At 48.3% G+C, this 22,956-nt stretch overlaps 2 long non-coding RNA genes across 2 annotated transcripts; both read right to left on the bottom strand.

The window, feature by feature from the left end:
- Positions 1-12,982: 12,982 nt before the first annotated feature.
- LOC139076162 (uncharacterized) lies at positions 12,983-14,640 on the bottom strand. The gene is made up of 2 exons (XR_011527480.1): positions 14,441-14,640; positions 12,983-13,280 (listed from the first exon to the last, which is right to left on the bottom strand). It is a non-coding gene; the product is annotated as an uncharacterized lncRNA (long non-coding RNA).
- A 4,507-nt stretch (positions 14,641-19,147) lies between these two features.
- On the bottom strand, positions 19,148-22,490 carry LOC103558354 (uncharacterized). Its single transcript, XR_546686.2, has 2 exons — positions 22,380-22,490; positions 19,148-21,129 (listed from the first exon to the last, which is right to left on the bottom strand). It is a non-coding gene; the product is annotated as an uncharacterized lncRNA (long non-coding RNA).
- Positions 22,491-22,956: the final 466 nt, after the last annotated feature.

Below are 22,956 nucleotides of genomic sequence, written 5' to 3'. Positions count from 1 at the left end.
AGCTGGAGGCCTTGGAACTCGTCTGGTTGTCACCTCCTGCTGGATGGAGTCACAGACAGAGGATGTGACACAGTCAAGTCACACAGCACGTGACCTGCGGAGTGGAAGTCTGTTCCATCCAGGAGCCCATGAGCTCTCCTTCCTGAAAAATCCTGGTCCAATTCTGCCAGTGCATTGGGCTGGCCAGCATCCTGGTGCCCCCAGCCTCCACTCACCACGCTGCCACCCGCCTCTGACCCTCAGCCCTTCACCGCGTGGCTCCCCCCACCCACTGCTCTGCTGAAATTTTCTCCCCAGAATGGTCAAAGCCCCTCCCCTTAGTCACACCAGGTCTAGTGACAGGAAGATGGCTTCAGAAGGAGAAGGGGGTGGGGAAGGATTTCGGGCCCAGTCTCTGAGACGTCCCTGCCGCCTGCCTAGTTCAGGCACAGGGACAGGCAAAAACGGGGTTAACCAAGTGACACCAAAGCCATCGGTCACAGCCTTTGCTTGCAGTGACCTCCCACCCCACAGTCACTTAATGGGCTGAGAATCCAGTCCATAACCTTGGGCGACTCAAAGGCACTCCTCTGGAAGACGCCTTGCTGTGCTCCGTGCACACGGGCTCGGCCTCTCCTTGTCTCGCTGTCACGCTGCAGCACGGGGGTGAGCACGCTTGTTTCGCTGGCCCGACCAGCACACGAGCTGCTTGAGTCAGAGACAGTGGGGAAACAGACTGGCGTCTTCTCCTTTGTCACTGTGGTTTCTTGTCTTACATAAGATTTTAAACATACACAGAAATGGAGAAAATAGGTTTATGAACTCCCGTGTACCCGTCATTCAGCTTCAACAGTTTTCAATGCCCAATCTTCAACCAACAGCCCACTTTTCCCACTTCCTCTGATATTTGAAACAAACCTCAGAGAGCGTATCATTTCATCTGCAATACATTTCAGTATGTATTTCCATAAGGGTGGGAGTCTTTTTTTTACTCTGGTAAAATATACATAACATACAATTTACCATTTTAACCGTTTTCAAGTGCACAGTTCTGTAGCATTAAGTAAGGACATTCACATTGTTGTGTAACCATCACCACAATCCATCTCCGGAATTCTTTTCATCTTCCCAAACTGAAACTCTGTACCCATTAAACAACTTCCCATTCTCCCTCCCCCTCAGCAACCACCATTCTACTTTTCGTCTCTGTGAATTTGGCTATTTTAGGTACCTCACATAAATGGAGCCATAAGATATTTGTCTTTTTGTGTCTGGCTTATTTCACTTAGCATAATGTCGTCAGTTCATCCATGTTGTAGCATGTGTCAGAATCTCCTTCCTTTTAAAGGCTGAGTAATATTCCACTCTGTGGATATACCACATTTTGTTTATCTGTCCATCCATCAATGGACATGTGGATTGTTTCCACCTTTTGGCTATTGTGAATAATGCTGCTATGAACGTGGGGGTACAAATATCTGTTCGAGTTCCTGCTTTCAATTCTTTTGTGTCTATACCCAGAGTGAAATTGCTGGATCATGTGGTAATAACAATGCCATCGTCACACCTACAACTAAATGGGTGATGGTGCCTTAACAGCATCAAATATCTAGTCAGTGTTCAAACTTATAATTGTCTCATCAATATCGTTTTTAATAGTTTAGTTGTTTGAATCAAATCGAAACATGGTTCATGTATTGCAATTGTTTGGTATGTCTTCTTTTTGGGGTGAGGAAGATTGGCCCTGAGCTAACATCTGTTGCCAATCTTCCTCTTTTTGCTTAAGGAGGATTGTCCCTGAGCTAACATCTGTGGCCGTCTTCCTCTATTTTGTATGTGGGATGCCACCACAGCATGGTTTGATAAGCAGTGTGTAGGACTGCACCCGGGATCCGAACCTGCAAACCCCAAGCTGTGGAAGCAAAGCACAGGAACCCAACCACTGTGCCACTGGGCCAGCCCCTGGGATGTCTTTTTTTAATAAAGTAAACTGTTTATTTTGGAATAATTTTATATTTACAGAAAGTTGCAAAGATAGTACAGAGAAATCCCACATACACTTCACTCAGGATCCTCTAACGTTAACATCTTACATACTGTGATACGTTTGTCCACACTAAGAAATTGAGGGCCGGCCTGGTGGTGTAGTGGTTAGGTTTGTGCACTCTGCTTTGGCGGCCTGGGGTTTGTGGGTTTGGATCCCGGGTGCAGACCTGCACACCACTCATCAAGCCATGCTGTGGTGGCGTCCCACATACAAGATAGAGGAAGATGGCCACAGATGTTAGCTCAGTGACAATCTTCCTCACCAAAAAAAGAAAAACCAACAACAAAAACTAAGAAATTAACACTGGTACTTTACTATGAAGTAAACTCTGGACTTTGTTTGTATTCACGAGTTTTTCCACTAATACCTTTTTTCTGTCCCAGAATTCCATCTTGCAGACCACATGCATCTAGTCATCATGTCTCCTTAGGCTCCTCTGATCTATGACAGTTTTTGAGTCTTTCCTTGTTTTTCATGACCTTGACAGTGTTGAGTACAGGCTGGGGATCCTGTAGAATGTGTCCCAGTCTGGGTTTGTCTGACGTCTGTCTCATGACTAGACTGGGGAAGTGGGTTTTTGGTAAGAACAGCACAGAGGTGGAGCCCCCTTCTCATTGCCTCCTGTTGGGGCGGGGTGGGGGGGGGTGGTGACAGCCATACACCACCACTGGGGGAGCTCACCCCCATCACTTGGTTAAGTGTGTCTCTAGGCTTCTCCACCATAAAGGTACTATTTTCCCTGCCCCTCCCGGCTCTGTTCTTCAGAATTGAATCACTAAGTCCACGAGGTGTCTTTTAAATGTATTTTAATCAATAGTTTCCCCATCTCTCTTATTTTTTTCTCAAAATTTATTTGTTAAAGAAACCGGGTTGCTTTTCCTGTGATGTGTCTGTCTGGTGTCATTTAGCCTGTTCCTTTGCCCTCTAGTTCCTATAAACTGGTAGTTGGCTCTAGAGGCCTGATCTGACTGATCTGATTTTTTCAGCAGGATCACTTCACGGGTGGGGTTGCGGACTTCTGTCACAAGGCACTGATTGTCTCCTTTTGGTGACGTTAGCATCCATTGATGCCCACTTAGCATCTATTGATGCTCAGTTCTAGGGCCTTTCGATTCCTCAAGACTTACCTTATCAAGGTCTTTCCTAAACGAAGACAGTTTGGGGTTTTTTTTGTTTTGTTTTTTTTTAGCTGAGGAAGATTTGCCCTGTGCTAACATCTGTGCCAATCTTCCTCTATTTATTAGTCTATGGGCTGTCAGCACAGCACAGCCACTAACAGAGTGGTGTAGGTCTGCGTCTGGGAACCAAACTCAGGCCACTGAAGTGGAGCACCCCGAACTTAAACCACTAGGCCACCACAGCTGGCCCGATAGTTCACTTTTCACCCTCATTTCACATAGTAGCTTTCAGCAAATCAAAGATACCATGATTTCTTACCTTAGTAAGAAACATGATTATTTCATGTACAGCTAAGAAAGAAAAACACTGTGAATTAATCCATGGCACGATGCTTTCTTACCACTTGGAACTTCTTCATTGTCAGGATAATTTTGAGCCAAGCTGAAGAATACCGAGATCGAGTTAGCATTTTCCTTTTCACTAAACTCATACTCTTCTTTCCTCAACTGAATCGCATTTGCTAGTTCAGTCAAAGTCAGTGGGTGCCTCTGACGGATGGAGGTTTGGTGTGCTGACGGCAGCCTTTGCAGCCAGGGCATCCATCACACCGGCTTTTGTTGTGCCACTTTGACGTTTCCTTCATCTATTTGGGCGGATTCAGAGCTTCCTCTGCCTTCCCCTGCGTTGCTTGTTGTGTGGTCTGCTCTCTTTCTGCACACTTCTCAGTGACAAAGCAGCGTAATCTAATTCTATTTATTCTATGTTCTTCCTTAACTCCCATAAACACTCGGTTATAGCTTTGCAAGAAAGTATGAAGTTGCAATCATCTCTCTAATGACAAATATTTGCTACTCTACTATTAAATTTATGCCCCACTGCCCCATTTCCATGCCTTTCTGTGCCCATGCCAACTTTTTGTTTCCATACTGGATTATATTGGAATCTTTTTGACCATATGGTAAAAGGTATTAGACTCCACATGTCCACATGTGTAGAACCAACTATGCATATAATTCAATTGAAGTGATGCAATCTGAACAGTTATGGGCAAGTGTGAGTGTGTACAGGCACGACAACCATGCCAGGACTGCCGTTGGTCGTCAATGGCTTGTGAGATGTACCCCAATTTCAGAAATGTTAAAAGTTTTTAAAAAATGCATCCAATGAAATACAGAATTTCTAGTTATGTGGCTGACAAGAATCCTGTTTTATTTATCTGGATGACCTCCCCACAGAACTTAACTCAGTGTTTACAGCTATTTCAAAAATATTTATTGGAGGAATGAAGCTAAGAGTCAGGTGGTATACATTTACTGAGCTTTTACCAGGAACAAGGTCTAGTTGGAATAAATATTTGAAAACCCAAACCCATTTGCTTTCTTAAAATGTTAATTTGCTTTTCCTCATTCTCATCATTCCTGCAGCTGTTCTTAGACGAGTTGAAATCCCCTGCATCTATGCCAGTGGTCTTTTTGTTTCTTTTCCAGTTAAACAATAAATACACCCAACTGTCCAGCTTAGATTTTCTAAAGAGTCCTAGTTTAAAACATTCCCATTTTCAGGTCACCTGAATGGATTCTGGGATCAGAAAACATGGTCATGTTAATTACAACCCTCCAGTTCATTTTTCTCCATGGACTTCTGACAACTCAGCTAGAAGATTTTTCTGAACCACCAAAGGTCCCGGTCAGAACGAGTGATTTCCAGTTACATTCGAGCAGGACTATCATTTCTTTTCTTCCCCACAGGGCCAATAATTGTCGCCTTGGATAACTTCCTTCCATCGTGGTTTCTTTTTAATAGACTTTATTTTTAAGACCAGTTTTAGGTTTACAGAAAACTTGAGCAGAGAGCACAGAGAATTCCCGTGCACCTCCCCATCCCCCCATCGTTTCCCCTATTAACATCTTGCATTAGTATGGTCCATTCTTCTGATTGATGAACCAACATTAACACATCGGATTGACTGAAGTCTGGATTCAGAGGTCCTTAGTTTGTACCTGATGTCCTTTTTCTGTCCAGGAGCCCATCCAGGACGCTACATTACATGAGCTGCCAGCTCTCCTGAGGCTCCTCTTGGCTGTGGCAGTTTCTCTCCCTGTCGTCGTTTTTGACGATCTGGGCAGTTTTGAGGAGCGCAGTCAGGTGCACAGTAAGATGCCTCTCCATTGGAATTCGTCTGATGTTCTTCTCCTGATTAGACTGGGTTCTGAGCTTCTGGGAGGAAGGCCACGGAGGGAAAATGACATGCCCATTACATCTTATCAAGGGCATAAACCGTCAACATGCCTTATCACGGTTGACGTTAACCTTGATCGCCCGGCTGAGGAGGCAGTGTCAGCTGTCTTTCCCTGGCCCCCCTTCTCCACACAGTGCTCCTTGGAAGGAAGTTGCCATGCCCAGCCCACACTTAGGGAACGGGGAGTTACACTGCCTCTCATTTGGGGCGGAGCTTGGATTTCTTTTTAAGTGTCAGCCTCCTGTGTTTCTCTCCAGCTCTTCTTCCTTCCCTGGCCCTCACCTCAGTTCTCTCCAAAAGGCTTCTTTCTGAGGTCTTTCTTCCAAAGCGTGTTTGATTTTTTTCTCTTCAGATTTAAATACTCCTAGGTTTTTGGTTCACTCCCCATATGCTCCCCCTTTCCTTAAAGCGTTTTTTTTCTGAGTCGACCCTTCGGAACGCCCCTTCTCTGGGATGCTTTGGTAGCAAGGGTTCTTTGGACCAACACATGCAGGAAACAGCTCATTCCTTATCCTTTGGTAGAGACTCATAGTGCATGTGAGCACATTAAAAGCTCTGACAAGTCCTGCAATAAGGAGGCCGGTTTAACTCAAAGATTTCCCAAATGCATTTCACCTTGAAGCCTTTTACCATATTTCATTGATTCAGAGACACTCATTTTTTTTTCTCACATGTTAACATTTCTGAAATTGGGATGCACCTTACAGATGACTAGACAAGAAAACAGTATGTTTTTTATTTCTTGGAGGTAGCCGCAATAGTGGTGTCAGATGCATGCGTGGTATTTGAGATTTGAAGAAATACAGTTTTCATGGCACATCTATAGATATTCTTCAGAAGCAGTGAAAAGTGGAAACACATTAAACTCAGCCTGTTAGGTTCTCAGACCCCACCTCTCCTACTTGGATGGCCTGCCTCCCAGTTTTGGCTCTTCTTCAGTTCGTAACAAGCCCGGAGTCACAGAGCATGCTGCCCTAGCCTTCTCTGCTTTTCACAACAACCCTAACGAGCATTCCTTTAGGCACTGAGTGTCAAGGCTGGCCAGATTTGCAGAGTCCGTTTATACAAACTGAGCACATTCACTGTATGAGAGATTGTCACAAGGCTTATATTCATTCACGCTTTCCAGACCTTTCCAAATTCACTCTAATCGCTTAAAAATATATGCTTTATGGGCTATTTTTTTAAACTAACAGCTCTTTTGAGATATAATTCATATACCATAAAGTATGTGGTATATGATATAATCCACATACCCTTTCAATGTTCATAGCTCAGTGGTTTTTGTATTTTTACAAAGTCCTGCATCAGTTACCACTACCTAATTCCAGCACATTTTCGTCACTTTCTGGCTGTTTTAGTCTTTCTTTCTAAGGCTGTTATAATTTTTCAAATAATAAAATATATTTGAAAGATCAAAGGCTAGTTGCAAGGAAAGTGCTGAGAAACAGAAGTGGCAAAAACAAGGCAGTGTTGAGCCAGCCCTGGTGGCCTAGTGGTTAAAGATCAGTGCGCTCCACTTTGGCAGCCCAGGTTTGGTTCCCGGCACGGACCTACACCACTTGTCCGTCAGTAGCCATGCCGTGACGGCAGCTCATACAGAAGAACCAGAAGAACTTACAACTATGCCCAACTATGTACTGGGGCTTTGGGGTGGAAAAAAGGGAGAAAAAAGGAGGAAGATTGGCAACAGATGTTAGCTTAGGGCGAATCTTCCTCTGCAAAAACACCCAAAAAACAAGCAAGTGTTTGGGAAGGAAACTTAAACAATCCTTACCACCCCCAAAGTGGGACGGGGAGATGGGGGTGACCTTCATCAGAGGCGCTTCGAGTTTCTGCTGGGGGAGTTTACTCCGCTGGGCCTCCCGAGCTTTGATGGGGCAGGTGGGCCATTATGGAAATGATTAAGCCTATCTCAAGTTTGATTAGAAGATTAGGAGGGTCTACAGGCCAAGGGAGGCTGGGCTGCTCAGGGAGTCTGCTGTTCTGGGAAGCCCCCGGGAGGGACTGAGCGGGGAGGTTTGGTGAGATGAGCAGGAGTCCTGGGGTCAGGCAGGTTTGAGTCTGAATCCCAGTTCCACTAACGACCTGCTGTGTGACTTCGGACAAGTTTCTTTACAGCTCTGAGCTTCAGCTTCCTCATATATAAAATGCTCATCACAGTGTCTGTTTTACAGTGTTGTAGTGAGGACTTGAGAGAATAATTATAGGGTAGAGACAGAACTCAGGGCCAGTGGACACACAGCTGTCACTCTGGTACCTGGTGGCATAACGACCATCCACGGAGGAGCCCAGAAAGGGTAATGAGAGGCTGGAACGGGCGACTCGGGCCGCACTCAGGGAACGAGGAGCTGCCGTGTAGGTGAGAGCTGGTCTGGGGGCATGCGGATGGGTTTCAGGGTCTGAAGGGCTGTCCTCTCGAGGTGGGGCTGGCATTCTCATCTGCAGCTCCGCAGAGCAGAGCCCTGGGGATGGCCTGGATGTTGCGGGAGGGGGGCCCTTAGCTTGGTGCAGGGAAGAGCTGTCTGTGAAGAGAGGTACTCGGGAGTGGAGAGGCGTCTCCCGAGGATGGGAAAGGTCTGCAGCAGGTGCCAGTGTGTGTCACCTGAGGTGGCCCTGGCTGCTCTGTAAGATGCCTTCTGACTCTGAGCTACGGAAACACAGCAGGAGGATGGCCACTTGGGGCCAACTCTGGAGGAGGCTGGGAAGTGCATGCTGTTTACTCATCTCCCTCTGGGTTCTCCTCCCGGCCCCACTGCATCACCCACCAGAGCCGGCCGTCTCTGCGGTCCAGCCTTCATCAAGAACATATACCCCTCCCTTCTTGGCCATAAACACTCCCATGCCTTTGGGGCCTGGATCTTAGCCATCACAGAGAGAATCATGACCAAAACTAATTTATACTAAAGTGTAGGAGACTGAGAGTGGCTTACAGCTGTTATTTACTCCATCCTCACATCCCAAATTAATAGGAAAGGGGAATAGCGAATCTCTCAGCCTTACTGTCCCAGGAAGTGGTTCTCCACCTTGGCTGCCTGTCTGAATCACCTGGAGAGTTTCTATTATGCATGCCTGCGTCCCATGCCCTGAGGGTCTGAGTTAGTTGGGAGTAGGGGGTTGGGGCTGGGCATTGGAAGTGTGTGAAAGTTGCTGGGGCAATGCTAACGATGCTAACATGCAGGCAGGGGTGAGGCCCCACAACGCCGGGTCACATGCTCGCCCCTCACTCACTTCAGGTGCCGCAACCCCCTCTGCTCAGGGGCAGTGGCCTTTCTCTCTTTGAGGGGCAGGTGTCCTCTGCTCCTCTGTGAGATGTGCTCCAGTGCCCACTCCCCAACCGCTTCTGGCACGGCAGTCATCACTGATTGGCAAGGCCAGTCTAATTCAAAAAGGATGTATGAACGAGCCCCTTGGCCACAGATCTAAGCCGAGTCCTCTGATCAGCTTTATCAGTAATGAGATGTGCTACTGTCCTTAAGGATACACATTCCTAGACTGCCTGGCTTCAAATCTAGTCTGCCGTGTGATCTTGGGCAAGTCACTTAACCTCTCTGTGCTTGTTTCCTCACCTGTAAACTGGAGATAAATAATTGCACCTACCTGATAGGGTTGTTGTGAGGATCACATGGGCTATCGCACATAGAATGCTGACCACAGCCCTGCACTTAGCAAGTACTCTAACTCATCAGCTATTATTAGAATGACAACATTTTTGTCTCTGTCTGTTTCCTGAGTCATTTTTCGGGAATAAAAACGGCTTGCAGACTCTGACTAGCTCAGTCCCTGATGGTGGCAAGAGGCAGTGGGCAGGAGGGCAAAAGAGTAATGTTCTGCAGCACACGGCCTACGGTCAGGCTGGCCTGGGCGGGTGACGCGGAGTTCCTGAGTCCAGGTGGAGGGTGGCACGGAGAAAGCAAGCAAGAGACTCTTCTCCAGCCAGCCCAGCCTCTTGACCAGAGGAGCCTGTCTAAATGGTGGCCAGAAGATTCAAAAGCAGTGGCGGTCAGGCCCCAGGAGACTGATGGTCTTCCAGGGCCCCCTCCGCCCCTGCCGTGAGTGTGGCCCTGGGCAGGACTCTGTCCATCCACGCTCCCCCAACAGTTTCCACTGCCTCCCCTTATTATTCAGGACATTTGCTTCATATTCATTGTCCCCACGTGTTCTGTCTGGTTTAATTGCTCTGTCACTGAAGATTAATCCCGACAGATAAGAAAAAGACATCTGGAAAGTATTGACTCTGCCCCTGGGTCCCCACCTGCCCCGGGCCTCAGCACCATCAGCGGCTCTGCTCCAAAGCCTTGGCAGGTTGTTGGAGCCGCTCATTTCAGTGGGCCAGCTAACGGGGGCTCCGGCGCCAAGCCCTCCCCAAGGCTGGCCGCTGGCAGGGCCTGCTCACCTCTTACTGTGCTGGGAGGACAGGGCCAGGACTGGAGGCCAGGCCAACCCAGGCCTCAGGTCCCATCCGCCCCACGACCAGACCCTCACCTTTCTGAGCTGCTGGGAGACAGACAGACATCCCGAGAGGCAGGCTGCTTTTAGAGCCTCTAACAAGCTCATCCTACATGAAACCGCAGCAAAGCTTTGCCAAGATCTTCCTGGTTGTTCAGAAGATGGCCAGTGTTTCCCTCTTCCTCTCTCCCTTCCCTCCCTCTCGCCACCCCTTCTGGTCCCATCCCTCTCCCCCCTTGCTCTCTCCTTCCATCTGTCTTTTTAGTCGCCCTTTCTGAGGGCTCTGCTGCTGGGCCGGGGTGGGGGTGGAGATGTCAGCCACAGGTCAGCCAAGGAAGTGTCTGGGGAGACTGGCTTCACTGTGTCCGTCCATGTCTGTGTCATCTACCAGGTCACCTCCCCAGTGAGCAAACTCTTTCCCTAGTGTTAAATGAAGTGGTTATCTGGGGAACAATAATCCACACTTTTTTGTTGTTGAGGTTGTGATAGTTTACAACATTGTGAAATTTCAGTGGCACATTATTATTTGTCAGTCACCTTATAGGTGTGCCCTTTCACCCTTTGTGCCCACCCCTCAGCTCCCTACCCTCTGGTAACCACTAATTTGTTCTCTTTGTCCATGTGTTTGTTTATCTTCCACATATGAGTGAAATCATACGGTGTTTGTCTTTCTCTGTCTGACTTATTTTGCTTAACATAGTACCCTCAAGGTCCAGCCATGTTGTTGTGAATGGGACGATTTTGTCTTTTTTATGGCTGAGTAGTAGTCCATTGTACATGTATATACCACATCTTCTTTATCCAGTCATTGGTCAGTGGGCGTTTAGGTTGCTTCCATGTCTTGGCTATTGTGAATAATGCTGCAGTGAACATAGGGGTGCATGGGTCTCTTTGAATTGTTGATTTCAAGTTCTTTGGATAAATACCCAGTAGTGGGATAGCTGGGTCATATGGTATGTCTATTTTTAATTTTTTGAGAAATCTCCATATTGTTTTCCATAGTGGCTGCACCAGTTTGCATTCCCACCAGCAGTATACGAGAGTTCCCTTTTGTCCACAACCTCTCCAACATTCGTTATCTTTTGTCTTGGTGATTATAGCCATTCTAACAGGTATACGGTGATATCTTAGTGTTGTTTTGATTTGCATTTCCCTGATGACTAGTGATGTTGAGCATCTTTTCATGTGCCTATTGGCCATCTGTATATCTTCTTTGGAGAAATGTCTGTTCATATCCTCTGCCCATTTTTTGATCAGGTTGTTTGTTTTTTTGTTGTTGAGTTGTGTGAGTTCTTTATATATTATGGAGATTAACCCCTTGTCAGATATATGATTTGCAAATATTTTCTCCTAGTTGGTGGGTTGTCTTTTCATTTTGATTCTGGTTGTTCTTGAGTTCTCTTTCTGTTAGTTCATTATTAGAGTATAGACATGCAACTGATTTTTGTAAGTTGACTTTGTACCCTGCAACTTTGCTGTAATTGTTGATTATTTCTAATAGCTTTCTGATGGAGTTTTTAGAGTTTTCTATATATAAGATCATGTCATCTGCAAACAGTGAGAGTTTTGCTTCTTCATTGCCTATCTGAGTTCCTTTTATTTCTTTTTCTTGCCTAATTGCTCTGGCCAAAACCTCCAGTACTATGCTGAATAAGAGTGGCGAGAGTGGACAGCCTTTTCTTGTTCCTGTTCTCACAGGGACAATGTTCAGTTTTTCCCCATTGAGTATGATGTTGGCTGTGGGTTTGTCATATACGGCCTTTATTATGTTGAGGTACTTTCCTTCTATCCCCATTTTATTGAGCGTATTTATCATAAATGGATGTTGGATCTTATCGAATGCTTTCTTTACGTCTATTGAGATGATCATGTGGTTTCTGTTCCTCATTTTTTTGATGTGGTGTATCACACTGGTTGATTTGCAGATGTTGAACCATCCCTGCGTCCCTGGTATAAATCCCACTTTATGTTGTCCTTGTCTGGCTTTCGTATCAGGGTGATGTTGGCCTCGTAGAACGTGTTAGGAAGTGAATAAGCCACACTTGTCATGATAGCCAGTGGTGACCGTGGAACCCTCTGCTGCTCTCCAAGTCCTGGGCTCATTTTTTTTTATATGTGTGTATCTAGCTCTCTATTTCATTTTTATACAAACGATAGCGCACTATCACCTTGTTCTGCCCCTCGGAGTTTTTTTTTCAGTGTAACAAGAATCTCATCTTTCCATGTCTGTACGTAGGAAGCAACATCAACCACTTTTAATGGCTTGTGCATCAAGCACACTTTCTGCTCTAGGGAACTGCCACCAGTGGTGGAGCCCAGAGACTCTAGTCTCTTGTGTCCCCAGGCTGCTGTGTGAGTTTTGGGGGGAGGGGGGTTGAGCAGATGGCAACTCAAACGTGGTGACTGAGGAGAGCTTAATGAAGGCGCAGTTCACAAAGGCATGGGCAGGAAAACGACCCAGCCAGGGAGCGCCGGGTGGCCAGGGCCAGCACCGTCTAGTTTGCTCATTTTATCATGTCCAGAGGGGCAGTGTGACCTGCCCAAGGTGACACAGCAGGAAGCAAAGCCGTCAGAGAACCAGATGTCCTGACTCCCAGTCAGTATTCTGTCCACTGGGTTCATTTTGATTGTCAAAAAACGAAACAAGACCCCCCCCAAAAATCTTTGGTTATTTAAATTCTAGTCATGAGTCTAGGAAAGAGGTTTTAAATTAATCTTTTCCACAATCAAGACCAATTAGTCAATTCCTCTCTTGTGAGTTTCCATAATTTTTCTATTTACCCAACTTGCGAATTGCTTTTTAAGTCATAACTTGCAAATTTATTCATGGCAAGTGAATAATAATAGGAAAAATTTAGTATCAGTTTAAGTGTCCCCAAATAGGATAACAGGCAAGTAAATGAGGATACGTCTGCCCAAAGGAAAACCATACATTTCTTAAATGGGTATTTCTGAAGAGTTTGCAACAGAGTGGAGAATGCTTAGCTGCAATGCCCTAAGAAAACTGTGATCTCCAATTTATTCAGAGTATCATCACAATTATGTTAATTCATGCATGCACTGAAACAAACAAAAAACCCTAAAACTTACATTAAAGAAAAATAAATACAGGAAAAAGATACACCAACACGTTACTGATAAGGATTCCGTTTAGGTGGGTGAAATACGGGAGATTTTTATTTGCATCTTTCGACTTTTCCAGGTTTTCTACATCGATCATCTAATCCTTTCGTAACAATAACAGCATCAACTACAAGAATCACAATTCAAAATAAAAAAAGTCACCATGATCTTTGATGAGGGATGGATATCCAGAGCCATAAAGATGCCCACAACTTCTGACCCCGTCGTTTCTCTCCCAGGAATCTGTCCTGAGGAGACAATTCTGCTTTCAGAAAAAGCTCTTGGCAGGAAAACGTTTACTGCAGACAAAACGCCGGAAGACACCTAAATGCAAACAGTGGAGTAAAGATCACAGAAAATGTGGCTCAGCCACTCGATGCCACTGTGTACTCATTAAGACAGAAAATTATGACAAAAGCATGCACTGCAACATTAAATGGAAAACTCAGGTTTACAATTAAATGTAAAGTATGACTATAACAGGTTTAAAAAAATACCGTAGGTTTTGGAAAAAATACACGAGGAACATAAGCAGAATGAGCTCAGAGTGGAGTGGTGGGATCGTGAGTGAATTTTTTTCTGGATTTCCTAACACTTTCTGTAATGTACTTATCTTGCTTTTATAACTTAAAAAGCATCCTCAGGGGCTGTTTATCTGGGAAGTTGGTTCTAACCACCTGCCCTCTAAGCCTCAGTCCCCCGGGGAAGGCTGGTGGAGAACCAGCCGGATGTTGGCAGTGGAACAAGAAGGAAGTGTCCATCAGTGAGGGCCTGATGAGGCCTGAGTAACGAACTCCAGGGCTGACTCAGCCGTGAGTAGGTGAGAAGAAACTGCTGGGCCCAGCAGGGATTGAGGCCGGAATAGGGAGATAAGGAGCTCGGAGCACACAATTCAGCCACGATCAGTCAACAGACCGGTTCCAGGGGACAGACGTCAAACCCCTCGTCCCTGCAGGGCTGAGGAGAACTGTGGTGGTGGATGCCCAGGCTGAGGGTGGCAGCAGGCAGCCTGAAGAGGGGAAGCACCCAGGATAGGATGTGAGTTCTGAGCTGCCGATCCTTAACCAAGGAGGCTGGGATTGACCAGGGGGCCCCCAGGCCCCTTCTAGCTCCCAGTGTCTGGGATCTGTGCTGCCCTTTGTCCTGAAATTCTCTTCCTCATCCTCCAAGGTGTGGCCCAAATGCTGTCACCTCTGTGAGGCCTTCCTTCATTACCCCTGCCTGGGCTGCATGTCTGTGGTCTGTGTGTCCACAGCTCAGTACTTGAAAACCAGTTTAGAACTGACTTGTTCCATCTGAAAACAAACAGAATAAACATCTGATGGCTAAGGAGCACTTGGGATCTGCCAGATACTGTGCTCGGCTGCCTGTTGTCAAGAGGTGGGTTAGTCTGTCCTCTGACAACACGGTCTGTGTAATTCTGTCTGGTACTTATTACTGCATCGCAAACCATCCCAACACTTAGCGGCTAAAACAACCACCACCTTTATTTTACTCCTCTTTATGGTGACAGCTGGGACAGCCAGAGGCTGGGGCAGGAATCATCTGAAAGCTCGCTCACTCCCACGGCTGGTGGTTGGTCCTGGCTGTTGGCTAGGACCTCATGTGGGCCCATTGGCTGGAGCACCCACACATGGCCTCCCTCTCTGTGGCCTGGGCCCCTCAGAGGAGGGCGGCGGGGAGTGGGGGTGGGGAGAGAGCGCTAGAGAGGAGGAAGTTCTATTGCCTTTTATGACATAGCCTCAGGAGTCACACAGTGTCGGTCTGCTGTATTTTCCTGATGAGAATTGAGTTGCTAAGGGTCACCCATATGCAAAGGAAGGGGAATTGTTTTCCGCCGTTTGATGTGAGGAATGTCAGAGAACTTGCACCCGGTTTTCCCTACTGTGGCCTTCATTATTCCCCTCCTCCCTGTGCCTAGCACAGAGCCTTGAACAAAATATTAGCCAAAATTGTCAGTTGAGTTGAATTGCCTTTTGGTTTGGCATAGACCTGGGTCTGGAGGATAGCTTGGTGTGAACCCACTTTCTTCTACTTATGTCATTCAGAAACACAAAACTCTCAGAGAAGTAATTGATTTTGTGTCTCTGGCCGCCCACAGCTTGGGATTTGGGTAGGTCAAGGTAACTGTCTGTACTCTGTCCCCAGTGTCCCTGCCAAGCTTTCCCCCAGTGCTCCGTAACCTGGGGTCCTGTGGTTCAATCAGACAGGCGCCTGCACCGTCTCACGGTGGGGACAGCCCCGTTCTACCTCCTGGCCTTTGCTCAGTTGGTTCTCCCGGCCTGGGATGTCCTCTCCTCTTCTTTCCACTTCCCAAGTGCTCTCCAGCCTTCACGACCCACCTCGAGGAGCTTTCTCTCTCGGCCTTTCCCTCTCACCCCCAGCAACCCCTTCCCCACCATCGCCTCAGAAGAGAAGAGACTGGCAGACTTGTATCTCCAAAGCTGCAGCCCCGAGCCCTTAGGGAGCCCAGGGCAGCAAACAGTTGCCCTGGCACCAGGCGGGGGCAGTGGCTGAGCGAGGAAAGCTGGCGGCCAGCTGGACTGCAGGAAGGACCACAGCCAGCCGGTCTAGCCGAAGGGGGCAGCTCGTGCTTCAGTTGCCATCGGGGGAATTAAAGGATACCTCATCTCTTCTTTCCAGGGAAGCAGAAAGGTACGGATTTTCATGTGGGATTTCTTAATTTGTAAATGTTGATGATCAAAAGTTTAGAATGCAGCTAATTCCATGGGCACACCTGTCCCACGCCTGTTCACAACTTTGGACTGAAAAGATCTGGGGCAGAGAAAAGGAGTTTGGGGCGGGAGGGAGTTGAGGACCGCGGTGCTTCTTCTGGAGGTGAGAAAGGATTCCCGAGGCTGGGGCAGAGCTGCGGGTGGGCGTGTCAAGGATGGAAGGTCCAGAGGGGCCTCAAGGGTCCTCCATCCAGTGTGAGCCCCTGAACTTGAACTTCACACCAGGGTAAACGTCCAGCACCTCAGCAGAACGGGGCTTCCTTAGAAGCTGGGTTAAGTAACAGAAAAATAAAATCTTACTTCTGGCTCCCCTGGTGTGGGATGAGATTCCTATTCCAGAACCTTCAGTGGAGACTGGTTGGATGGGGGTCTCTGTCTCAAGTGGGTCCCTAGGAAACACGTTGGGCATAGATTTGTCTGCCAAATCCAGGCTTGCTGGAGAGGGCTCTTGGGATCAAGGCCTCTAGTGGAGTGAAGAGAGCAGGTTGTCCCCAGAGGGAGAGTTTGAACGTGATTCAGTTGTGACCAAGACCTCAGTCCATCCTATGGAGAGCTCTGGGTTCTTCCAAGGTCTTCTGAGTTGACCTAAATGGGGGCGAGGCTGTGGGGCCACAGTGACCAGTCATTGACTGCGAGTTGCCCTTGTGGACAGAACTTGACCTTGGCTAAGCGGGTTCTCTGCAGCTGAGGGCAAGTCCCGGAGGGGGACTCAGCCATGAGCCCTCAGGAGCTGGCGGTGCGAGTCTTCAGTGCTGGAGCCGGGAGGATGTATCTGGGCCGTGCACGTAGCGTCCACCGCCCCTTGCGCTGCTCGAATTCACTAGTTTCATAGGATAAGTTTTGGAAGCAGCTCCTCCAGATTCTGTTAGGCCTCTTTTCCTGGGGAATCTTACAGGGGGAAGGTTAGAGGGCTGATATTCAGCTGGTCTTGAGGGTGTAATTGATACTCACCATCCTCTTCTCCACCATCCATTCTCACGTCCCCTCACCCTGAGCTATCACCTCCACTGGCGGTGGCTTGGATGGTGGGGCGACTGAGACCCTTATCCCTGAAAGGTCTGTGCCCCTCATCACTATGCCCTTCTTGATCCATGTACCTGTTCATTTCTTGTCAAAATTGGGGACAGGAGAACGAAGAGATGCCCCTGTGGACCGCTTGGGTGCCAAATATATTCTTTCCTGCCCCCATCGTGTTTCAGCAGCTGGGCTTTTTCCAATGACCACAGTCCATGACCTAAGCTGAGAAGGTGACTCCTCTCCTTTCCTGCTGGCCTCTGGGCATGAGGAGCCCAAAGTGACCAGGCAGCAGCCGCAGCTTGGGGTTTAATGGAATCGTCACTGTGTCACTGGTGGAAGTGTTTTCTTTTCTGGAAACCAGGATTTCTAAACCTGCAGTGTGGGGATGGGACATGAAATTCTCCAACTGTGTTCCCAGAAGTGACAGTAAGTAGGGCCACTCTGGCTCTCCCTCTTTGGTTTCCAGAGTGTGTATTCTCTCTAATGGGGACACAGTACCATATGATGCCCATTGACTTAGGGTGCCAGGGTACGTAGTGACTCTTGGAGGATGACCCCCCATCCTCTCAGGGTACCCGCTCCATTAATTCTCTAATGTACTCTTTACATCGGAGGGGCTGTTCTGGCATGCCCCCACACCACTGGACCCCTGAATGCTTGCCCAGTCTGGTGGGTGCCTGAGCTGTCATAGGATTTATCTTCCACCCTCTGGAGTGCTTGTGTCTTATTAACGTCTCTATCACACTTGCAACTTCTCGATCCTCTGTTCCGATTACATGATCTCCTCAATGCAGCACACCAAGGGTGTTCTGAGGGATCTCCAGGTGAGGTAGGTCCCTTTGGACTATATTATGACAGAGGGCAGAAGAGGTAACAGAGCCCTTGGGCAGGCTCATCAATGTGTGCTGCTGTCCATCCCAAGTGAAATTGAATTCTTTCTGATAAGGATGGGGTGGGGGGAAGAAAAGAAACTGCATTTGCCAGCTTAACGGCTATCTACCACATATATGAGGTCTTGTTAATCTGCTCGAGCAAAGATAGGGCATTTGGCAACAGCCATCAGGCTACTACTTGGTGAAGTTTGAGGTGGTTCACTGTCTTCTTCCAGGACCCCTCTGCCTTTTGTAGGGGACTACCATCCTTGCATCTTTTAGGGTGTTAAGAGTGGCCCTAGTCTCTGCCATTCTCCTAGCGATGTGATACAGGTGGGAGTAGTTTCAGGGCCTTCTGTTTGGCCATTTCCACCATGGCAGCTCCCACCCCACAGGCTGAGGATCCAACGAGGATTTTACTCCCAAGTAAATGTATATCCATTCGCATTATATGTTTGGGGACTGGAGAAATGACCACCAATCAGCTCCAAGGATGGACCACAAGGACCCACTGTGAGCCAGACCTGGGCCAGGCATTCATTTGTTACCTCAGAGGTTGATATTAAGGTCAAGCAAGAAAACATAGGAGAGGATGATTTGTAACATGCAATCAGTGACCGTTACTTGTCACGTTGGAATCAGCCACCCTGGGTTAGCATCCTGGCACTGCCATTAATGAACTGTGTATCTTTGGGCAGGTTGCCACCCCTCTGAGCTTCAATTTGCTCACTTATAAGTCGGGTATAATGACATCTGCCTTGCAGAGCTGTCATCATGCAAACGAGCCACTATAAACCATGTGAGCGCCTGGCATAGTTCCACACACAGCTTTTCCTGAATGGAAGCTTTATTTTGCCAAGAACTCTTCCCTCTCAATGCCCAACTGCTGGGAGCTTCCCTGCCATTGGGACTGATGGAGCTTTGCCTGAGCCCCAAATCAGCTTTATGTGAGACCGTCACAGCCGGGCCTGCTGGGACTCACAGGTCCCCAGCTTCTAAATGCAGCGCCCCTTCTGGCCTGCATGTGCTTGAAATTTCACCATTAGAAAGCTACACTTTGCCTCTTTTCATCTCCAGGAAGCCCCTGTTTGGCCCTAACATCTCCCAATTTAGTGGCACGTCCTTTACGCTGTCCAAAGCACTTATCGGTCCTTCCAACACCCTTGGGAAGTAGATCAGATACTTGCCCAAAGTCATTTAGCCAGAAAAGGAGGAGCTGGGATTTGAACCCAACACTCCTGGGGAAGAGGGTCTCAGGTGGAGGCGGTCTGAATCGTTACCTCCAAGACTATGTTGTCCCTTTGTCTGGCAAAGTGCATCCTACCACTCCAGGTGAGGGACAAGCAGGTCAATCCATATCAATTAAAATTAAACACTAAAAGTATACCCTGTGTCTCGAGTGCCCTGTCTACACCCCATCTGCTCCAGAGCAGTGCTGGCCCGGAGAACTGTATGACAAGAGCCATATGTACGTTGAATAACTTGCCCACATTCACACGTTTGTTCAGCAGCGGAGCCTGGAACAGAGCCCAGGCCACAGGATTTCGAGCCTGATCCCAAGCCCTTAACCACTAGACCACACTGCCATCCATGTAATCAACATTTTAGGAGATCTTTACAGAGTGAAGCATGGAGGGGGTGCCGCAGGCAAGGGGAACAGCCCACGCAAAGGCCCGGAGGGATGCAGCGGCTCTGTGTGTTCAGGGTAGCTGGAGCACAACGTGAGAGAGCTCATGGAGATGAGACGAGGGGCAGACCAGGATTGCCTGGGGAAGGCCCAGCTCACCCCCCGAGATGTTTCCAGTGATGCTTAGGGCACTGCCTCCAGCTGAGAACATCTCCCCAGGGAGTCTGAAGCTGGAACTTGGGGTTCATCTGAAAGTGCACTTCTTCACCCTGCCAGGCCTTGGGGAACAGTGTTCGAGTGTCCACCATCACCCCAGCTGCAGATAACACCAGGCTTCATTGCCAAGGGAGCAGGCAGCAGCGTTGCCTCCGGCCCTGTGTCCGGGACAGAACCAAGCACGCGGGTTGGAATCCTGGTACTGCCGTTAACGGCTGAGCTTCCAGGGCTGCCTCTTCTCCGGCACGTATGTGGTTCTAGCGGTAACCTGATAAGTGCGTCTGTGTTTCTGGGTTAAAAAAACAAACAAGTAGAAACACTTCCCAACCAGCCTAGACCGGGGAGGCAGAGAGGTGCAACCACAAGTGTGGCTTTGGAGGAACAGATCTGAGACAGTGCCAGCATCTGCCTGTGCCGTCCGCAGGGCTTGGGCCCGTCTCCTGACTTCCTGAATGCTCAGTTTCTCCAGATGTGAGTTGGCACCCAAAATAATCCTGTTGACATCTGGCTGTAAATGTAGGGGGCGCAGCCCAACACATAAGCACGTGTCCAATAACGGTAACTGCTGGCCTGACTCTTGGGAGGTGCTGACCAGGTCAGATCCTTCTGCAATCTCAGGTCAGATTCTTCCAGAACCTGAGCCAAGGATTTGGGCGCCAGGAATTTATTAAGGCAGTGTGTCCAGGAGAACCTAGAGGGGAGTGGGGAAAGCAGGAGAGGGAGGAGAAGAAGCCCCCCAGAGGAGGTTTCGGGTGAAGTGGCAGCCTCGGCCTGAGCCTGTGAGGAGCTCTGGGCTTGGCTCACCTGCAGGCAAAGGAGCTGCTGTTTCTCCTCCACATCAGTCAGTTATTGGCCACAGGCTGCTGGAGTCGGGTAGGGGATGGAGAGCTCCCGGGCACTTCCAGCTCTCCGTAAGGGTCAGAGTCACAGGGGTCAGCCCTAAGCAGCAAAGCATGCAGAAGCCAGGGGAAGGACGCCCAGAGCTGGTAAAAGGCCTGGGGGAGATCTGCATGAACTTGAGTTTCCTCACTTACCCTAAGGGCCTTCCTCGTGCTCAGGCCGCTGGAATCAGGGCCCATTGCCTTGCAGAGAATAAAGTTGACAAAACCTTGACTTTTGAGTTTGAAAGCCTGTGTCAGGTGTAAGACGGAAGATGTTTGGAAGGAAATGTGATCTAGTTTCTTCCCCCAAGGGAACTGGCTGGCCTCTGGGGAGGCCCCCTAGTCGCTGGATCTGACTCTAGGTTGGTGTTCTTTCCAGGGATGTAGGATCAAGCAGTGGCTTCCTCTACTGTTGGAGGCAGCTAGTGGTCCTCAAGGGTTAGATGCCTTGGCTAAGGGCACAGAACTGCCAAGTAGAGCTGGGATTGGAACCTGTGACGACAGTGCTTATATTCATTATCTAATGCTGCGTTACAAAGCACCCCAAAACTTAGTGGTTTAAAATAAACATTTACTATCTCACAGTTTCTGTGGGTCAGGAATCTGGGAGCAGCTTAGTTCGGTGGTTCTAGCTCGGAGTCTCTCGTGAGGTTGTGCTCAAGCTGTTGGCCAGGGCTACAGTCATCTGAAGGCTCCATCAGGGCTGGGGGATCCAATAGCAACCAGGCTCACTCACACTGCTGGCGACTGGAGGCCTCAGTTCCTTGCCATTGGGCTTTTCACAGGGCTGCTTGAGTGGAGCCCGGATATGGCGGCTGGCTTCCCCTGGGGCAAGCAGCCCAAGAGAGAAAGCAAAGAGGAAGCTATAATGCCTTTCATGTCCCAATCTTGGGCATCACACACCATCATTCTGCCAATTCTTGTTTGTTAGGAGCAAGTCATTAAGTATTCCCATATTTCAGAGAAAGGGAAGCATTTTTTAAAGGGAGAAGTATCAAAGAATTTAGGGACATGTCGTAAAGCTACCAGCATGCAGTACAGCTGTTCCCCGCCGGCTGCTCACAGCCATGGTAGTGGGGAAAGGGGGGCTACTCTCCCAGGGTCCAACTCGGCATGCGGTTTCCAAGTGTAAGGAAGTTTTAAATCAGTTCTCCCATTTTAGAATTCACAAGAATTCCTCGAGAATTATAGATTCTTGGGTCCCTCCCTCCAGAAATTCCAAGTCTATAGATCTAGGTTTGAGGTCAGCAGTTTGCATTTTTGCAGCCTCCATGGTTGATTTTAAAACTGCGCACGGAAAACCACTTGGCATATTTTGTAAGATTTTCCATGAATGCTTCTGCCCATGCTCATTGAAAGCTCTCTCCAGGTGACAATTAATTAGAGTCCAGTAGTCAAGGTGTCAAAACTAGGAGTAAGTTTGGTTTCTTTTTTCCCCCTCAATACATTTTTTTTTTTAAAGATTGTCACCTGAGCTAACATCTGTTGCCAATCTTCCTTTTTTCTTTTCTTCTTCTTCTTCGTCTCCCCAAAACACCCCAGTACATAATTAGTTGTATATTCTAGTTGTAGGTCCTTCTAGTTCTGCTATGTAGGACGCTGCCTCAGCATGGCCTGAAAAGTGGTGCTAGGTCTGTGCCTGGGATACAAACCTGCAAAACCCTAGGACGCCAAAGCGGAGCATGCGAAATTAACCACTTGGCCATGGGGCCAGCCCCAACACTTTTTCTCTTAAAGCCTCTCTCTGTGTTAGAAAAAATTTACTAGGAGTGTAGGTTCCTGAGAAGATATGGTATAATTCTTTTATTTGATGAGAGCAGCATAAGTCACTTTTCCCCTTGCCTGCTAGGAGACTCAGAGCAAGATTTTCTGTAAGTTGTAGTGCTCTTTCTAAATCAGGATTTCTGATACAAGAAACTCCTGCCTCCTGCCAAGCAAACACACATGGGCTTCATTCCAAGGCTATTGTTGTTTCATTCCTGGCCTTAATAGTAGTTTGTCTCTTTGTTTCTTATTGTAAACAGCAGCCTCCAGTCCTTTCAGAAGTATGCAGAGTAAAACCAGTAGTCACTTACCCGATGCCTGAGAACTGGAGGTGCTTCCCAGGGGCCGGGATAATCTGTCTGTGCTTCTGTGGGAGGGTTAAAGTAGAGGATAAAGCCACAGAGAGGGTGTGGGCCTCCGCAGAACAGCAAGCCGAGCGCCACCCTTAAAGGCAGAGCTGGGTGGGTCCCAGCTCGAGGGTGGCGAGTGGATGGTGTAACCAGTGTGTTGGGAATGGGTGTTGGCTGATTCTGATCCCGAGCAGGCCGGGCGAGTCGGCAGGGAAGGCATGTCCTGACTCATCCATGTCTCGGTTTCTCTTAGGGTGGAGGGCTGCCCCCAGGGGCTGGGGAATCTGGAAAGAAAAAGAAAAAGACAATGAAGCTTAATATGAAGCCCGTGGGAACAGGAGTCCCAGCCTGTGACAAGGGCTCCTGGCCTCTCTCATTCCAACATTCCACCACCAGCCGTTTATGGAGGACCTATGAAGTGTAACCCTGCACTAGGGGCTGGATTTGGGGCCATTAGGATATCTGCCACGCCAGAGACTCAGGCCACCAACTTCTTATTCTTGGACCTGCCTTGGAGGACATCTGCCTGAAGCTGAGA

This window comes from Equus przewalskii, chromosome 15 (genome assembly GCF_037783145.1).
Source record: "Equus przewalskii isolate Varuska chromosome 15, EquPr2, whole genome shotgun sequence".
Lineage (NCBI taxonomy): Eukaryota > Metazoa > Chordata > Mammalia > Perissodactyla > Equidae > Equus > Equus przewalskii.
The sequence above is the reverse complement of the archived record's forward strand: the minus strand, read 5'-3'. Positions and strand labels throughout refer to the sequence as shown.